Raw genomic sequence first — 6,582 nt, forward strand, 5'->3', positions numbered from 1 at the left:
AGTGGTCACCTCAGCCTCCTCCCCCAGAACGGACAGGGCCTCCTGGTTCGGTGACCGGGCGGGGCCTGCCAAGGGGGAGATTCCTGTTTTACAGCCACCGGAGAGGAGTTGAAGGGAAGGCCTGCTCCCACCCTGCACTCGCCCCTTCCAACTTCCAGAGCCTGAGCTCATTCTTCCTTCGGGCCCTGAAGAGAGGGCGCCTCCCTGCTGGGCAGCCCAAGCACCCAGGTATCAAACCCGGGCACTTTGGGCAAAGGTGGCCACGGGGAACTGCCCCCAGGAAGGATGATAGGAAAAAGCAGGGCCCAGCCGGAAGGATGGCTGCCCCTCACCTGTCTCATCCTCATTCCCTCTCTCGCACAAACAGGGCTCTTGCTCCCACGACCACAGCCACACCCACTCCTACCTATGTGCCCAGGAACCGACTAGCAAGTTTACAGAAATGGACCCCACTGCCACCTCGGCTCCCCTCCTCCCCCTGCAGGCATTGCACACACATACACATGCAACGCACAGGCACACAGTTGTGCCCACATGTGCTTGGGTGTACACACTCACATGCATACACACGTGGGCACACGTATGTGCATACACCTCCTCGGTTCTCAGGTGAGCCGAGGCGCTCCAGCTCGGGGGGAGGGGAGGGGGGGCCGGCATGAGGACAGTGTTCTGCTGTGCGGTCTGCTGCCTCTGGTTTTCTTCAAACCGGGATCTTTTTAAGATAGACGTTAGAGAGAGAGGAAGGAGGCAGGAAGAGAGAGAGAGAGACAGCGATGTGTCATTGCACTTACTTACTATGCATTCATCTGTTGATTGTTGTATGTGCCCCCCCTCAATCCCACAACCTTGGGGGTCGACTAAGACCATCGGAAAACACGTTACGATTCATTAACAGTAGCAACATTACAGTTATGAAGTAGCAACAAAAATAATGTTATGGTTGGGGTCACCACCACATGAGGAGCTGTGTTAGAGGGTCGTGGCATTGGGAAGTTGAGAACCGCTGCTCTGACTGGCCTTGAGCCTGGCCAGGGCTGGCTGGAGTCTTTGGCATTAACGTTCCTTACTGTGGCCACGGCTGTGAGTTCGCTCCGGCAGCACCTCGCTGGGCCTGACAGCATGGGGTGGGTAAGCGTTCCGATACTTCCCTGAACAATCGTCTCCAAGGGCCTGCGTTTTGTGGGACCAGTAAGTGTGAGGCTGCTCTGCATCCACTGCCACACTCGCTCCGCCGCTGCCTCCATCTCCGGGCTGCAGAGGCCTCAGCCCCGCCTCTCCCCCTCTGGGCCTCGTCCCCGGTTGTGGGGGTCAGGCAGGATGGCCTCAGGTGGAGGGGCTTCTCCTGGACCCTGCGGGTAGCAGGACAGAAGCCGGAGGTGGGCTGGAGGAGTGGCTGTGTTGGTGACACGTCACCTGGTCTGCAGGGCTGGGCAGAGAGCAAGCCTGGGTTCCCTGCCACCCAGTGCAGCTGCGCCGAGCACAGAGCTGTGCCTGGCGTGGTGCCAGGGCCGGGAGGGTGAGGGGTGCGTGCAGAAAGGAGAAGCCACAGTGACTGTCTTCTAAGAGTGTGTGTGTGTGTGTGTGTGTGTGTGTGTGTCAGGTGGGTGTACACTCTCATATGAGCTCAAACCCAACATGCTCCGCACGAAGCCGACAGGTCTGCCCACCCCTCCCCAGAGGATCACAATCACCGCCGCCGCTCTGGTCTCCCCCAGTCTCCCCCCCCCCCGTTCCTATGCTGGTTACTAACATCGCATGGTGGCCAGGGCAAACACGTGGGGGCCACTCCAGATCTGCCCTCTCCTACCCCATCCAAATAGCCCCCCATCCCATCCCATGGGTTATTCATAAATATATATATGATTTTTCACAGGGAGGAAGAGAGTGATAGAGAGTTAGAAACATCAATGAGAGAGAAACAGCCAAAACCGGTTTGGCTCAGGGGTAGAGCGTTGGTCTGCAGACTGAAAGGTCCCGGGTTCGATTCCGGTCAAAGGCATGTACCTGGGTTTCGGGCACATCTCCAGAAGGGGTGTGCAGGAGGCAGCTGATTGATGATTCTCTCTCATCGATGTTTCTAACTCTCTATCCCTCTCTTTTCCTCTCTGTAAAAAATCAATAAAAATATATATATTTTTTTAAATAAGAGAGAAACATCAATCAGCTGCCTCCTGCATACCCCTATTGGGGATGTGCCTACAACCAAGGTACATGCCCTTGACTGGAATCAAACCTGGGACCCTTCAGTCCGCAGGCCGACGCTCTGTCCACTGGACCAAATTGGTTAGGGCCCATGAGTTATTCTTGTCCCATCCCTCCATCCACTCTCTTCTTTGGGGGCCCGCAGCCACTGCCCTGACATCTCTCCCCACCTCCCCCCCAGGGCTCCTCCATGGGAGGTCCCCCTCCAGGGTTATCCACCCTCCACACCACTGCCAGGACAGTCTGCCTCAAACACACAGCTCATCTGTAACTCAGAACCCGCTGGACCCCACCGCCATCTGGATGAAGGGCCAAATGCCTAACGCGGCACAGCCATCCCCCGGGTGCGGCACGGCCATCCCCCCAGCGCGGCACAGCCATCCCCCGGGCACGGCACAGCCATCCCCCCGGCGCGGCACAGCCATCCCCCCGGCGCAGCACAGCCATCCCCCGGGCGCGGCACGCAGAGCTCCTGCCTGGCAGCCGGCCCCTAACTCCACGGGTCCCAGCCTCCCGGCCCCCAGGCGGCCATGTTGGTGTGCACCTCTGAGCTTTGTAGGTGCTGTTCCCACCGCCTCCTTGACCTAGGAAGAACCTCCTCATCTTTCCATATTCTATTAGGAGACATTGTATAACAGTGCTGACAGCCCAGCCAGTGTAGCTCAGTGGTTGAGCATCCACCAAGAGGTCACCGGTTTGATTCCTGGTCAGGCCACATGTCCGGGTTGTGGGCTTCTGTAGGAGGCAACTGATTGATATTTCTCTCTCATCGATGTTTCTATTGCGTGCTCTCTCTCCCTCTCTAAAAAAAAAAAAAAAAAAAAATCAATAAAAACAAACAATAACAAACAAAAAAAATATATAGTGCTGACAACAATGATTTAAAGTCAACATTTAGACTTGCACAAACCAGGCACCATTCTGGCTGTTTATGCTATTTATGCTTGTTCAATCCTCATGTCAACCTCGCTACTATTTATCATCTCCGTTCTAGAGATGGGAAATGGATACACAGAGAGTTTAAGTGGCTTATTTTCCCAAGGTGACAGCCTAATGGGTGATGGAGGGGGATTTGCACACAGCCGGTGCAGCAGAAGCGCCTGTGCAGTTAACCCCTGCGTTACACGCCCTCACTCGCTGTGCGAGGTATTTGCCAATTTACATACCGTAGCTTTTGAGCAGTTCAGAGTCAGTTGCTATCTGATGAATGAATGAACTCATTACGACTTAATGGAGTGAGAAGGCAGGGCTCGTCTTCATTTCGGAAAGATGTCTCCCATGCTAACACTACTTCACTTTTATAGAACAGAACATTTTAAAGAAAACAGAATCGAGAGTGAAGTCCCATAGATCATGTTTTCATTGCATCTTCTCACTTTTCACATGGATTTTAGGTGGCTCTCCAAGCCCACGTTTTTCACGTCCGCGAAGAGAGGTGTTCGCAGGCTCCAGTGACCCGCTGACCAGGACCACGCCCGTGATGTGGGCAGGTGTCCGCTGCCCACGGAGCCCGCCCTGAGGCCGTGCTGCCAGGCAGACAGACCCACTGAGAAGGGACCTAGAACGAGGTGAATGCTGGCTGAGGCTGAAAGAACACCCTTCTCAGCACAAGGGCCAGGGACAGAGTGGTTCCAAACAGGGGTGTCTGTAGGGGCTTTCTGGAAGATAAGTCTTGAAAGATTTTGATAATTGGGGAGATGTGAGAGGGGCAGGGAAGTCCAGAGAATGTTTGTCCCCCCGCCCCCCCAGGTTTGGTGGTGGAAAGGACAGGAAGGCAGGAGAGGAAGAGAGGATGTGATGGTGGTGAGACCCAGCAGCCGCCTGGGAGAGCTGGCGACGGCACGTTTTTGGACAGGTGGCTGATCTGTTCATTTTCTGCTCTCCCGTATGCAAATGGGCCGTTCCAGTCTGGGGAAAAGCTCCAACCAGGATCCCCAGGTAGGAGCCGTTTGCTTATCCTCCGATCTAACGCCCTTGGCCGCCAGCCAACCAGCCGCCACTTCAGTCTTCCTGTGCTCGCTCCTGAGACAGGTGCGGCCCGGGGACCAGCCGCGGCTCCGCACTCGCTGGGCTGGCGGCTCCTTGGCACAGTTCACTAGGGTTGGTGGAGATTAAATCGGTTAAGGCACTTAAAGCATCTGGGACCTGGGCCAGCTGCCAACAGGTGCTCTGAAGAAGTTAGCTGGTGTCGTCAAAGGTCTTTGAAACGATACGGATCTCACTGGGCTCTCTCTCTTCCAGGCACGGGATTGGGCCCCCGCTGCCACCTCTCCCAAGCCCCAGGGTTCCCCTCGCACGTGTGGCTCCTGCTGACCTGAGCGGTACCCTCCCCAGCTGCCCAATGTCCTGTCAGTCTCCCCCACTGTCGCCTCTGCCCCTTATGGTATGTACCCTGTTTCCCCGAAAATAAGACAGTGTCTTATATTGATTTTTGCTCCCAAAGATTTTCAGGGGATGTCTTATTTTTCCATGCGCTAGGTCTTATTTTCGGGGAAACACGGTAGGCTGATGCCCCGGTTTCTTGGGATGAGGCTGACTCTGCTTTGTGCCCGTAGGGCCTGCACGGGAAGCAGAGCTGTGGTGAAACCCGAGGAGACACTTTCTGAGAGAGCACGGGGCGCACAGACAGCCAGGATCCTGACACCGGAGCTAGTCCCCGAGAGGAGGCGGCCTGGGCTCCTCGGGGGCAGAGGCTCACAGCCCTGCACACAGCCGGGCTGGGGGAACACTGTACCTGTTGGCTGTTTGCACAACAGGCGACAGCACCACCTGGCTATGGGAAGAGAGCCCAGACTCTGAGAACCAGGCTGGGACGGCAGACACGCCTGGCTCCTCGCAGGGAAGGGGCAGGTAGAGAGGGATTAGCTTACAAAACAGAGGCTGGGCCCTGGCCCAGCGGCAGGCCCGACGGGCTGCTCCTGAGCAAACCGCAGGGCCTGGAGGATGCTCTCTGAGCTATCAGGTTCAGCCTCCCTCCTCCCCTAACTCCTTACCCACCTCGGAGCTTTCTCCTGACACCCTAAAAGCGTTCTCTTAGGCCCCCAGACCAGAGTGGCTCTTGGTCACTATTTTTAAACAATAAAGTTGTTTGTGATGTGCCATGGTGAGATTTCCCTCGTGTGTAGCCTGTGTGGGTCCATTCGGCAAAGGTGGAACAATGTCAGCCCGTATCCCTTCTGCTGCAACCACTGCTGTTAAAGGGGACGCTGGGAGCTTGTTAACAACTATCCACCCAAACGGGAGTCTGTGCTTCCAACCAGCTCCAGGCTGGGTCTTGGGCCCCCTCGGCTGAACCAAGGCCCGCTCGGCTGCCACTGTGAACACCCCCGTGGCGGGGCCTGGGTGTCCCTGTGGATGCCCCCCTGGCGGGGCCTGGGTGTCCCTGTGGATGCCCCCCTGGCGGGGCCAGGGTGTCCCTGTGATGCCCCCCTGGCGGGGCCTGGGTGTCCCTGTGGATGCCCCCCTGGCGGGGCCTGGGTGTCCCTGTGGATGCCCCCCCTGGCGGGGCCTGGGTGTCCCTGTGGTGAGGGCTGGTGGCGGGTTCAGAAGCTGGGAATTCTGGGTGACAGGTGTAACTGGCTTTGGGTTAGGGGGAGAGGGCAGAAAAGCAAGTGAACAGTTGCGAAGCGATTTACAAGCTCCTTCCTAGAACATACAGAGCAGCTGGCAATGCACCCACCAGTGACTAAGCACACACACTCTGTGCACGCCAGGACAGCTTCACGGAGGTGTAATCTACCCATGAGGCGTGCACGCATTTAAGCGCACAGTCTGATGAGTTTCGACAAGGTATTTGCCTGTGTGACCTCTCTCACAGTACAGATCGTTTCCTTCCCTCTAAACGTTTTCTTGCTCCGTTTTTGCAGTCGATCCCCACCTGGCCTGAGCTGCCCCCAATCTGCTTTCTGTCACTTTGGGTTCTATCTGGTATTTTCTAGAATTTCGGGTACATGGAATCACACAGGTGTGTTCTTTTGCATCTGGCTTCTTTTGCTCACCGTAATGTTTTTGAGACTTGTCTATGATTTTACATTAATTTGTTCCTTTCTATTGCTGTATTGTACACCATTGTAAGGCTATGCCGCACTTTGTTTACCTACTCCTATGGATGGAGATCATTGCCGTTTGCAGTTGGAGGCCTTAATGAAAAAGTTGCCATGAACATTTTGCACACCTCTCTTTGTGAACACATGCTTTTTATTTCTCATGGAAGCAGAACTGCTGAGTTATATGGTAAGTATATGCTTAACCTCCAAAGAGGCTGCCAAACGATTCCAAGTGGCTGGATGTTCCCGCCAGCACAGTCTGAGTGTTCCGTTAGTCGCAGCTTGCCAGTTTTGTATTGTCGGTCAGTTTGATTTTAGCAATCTGGTTAGGCAT

Source organism: Pipistrellus kuhlii, unplaced genomic scaffold (genome assembly GCF_014108245.1).
Source record: "Pipistrellus kuhlii isolate mPipKuh1 unplaced genomic scaffold, mPipKuh1.p scaffold_m20_p_5, whole genome shotgun sequence".
NCBI lineage: Eukaryota > Metazoa > Chordata > Mammalia > Chiroptera > Vespertilionidae > Pipistrellus > Pipistrellus kuhlii.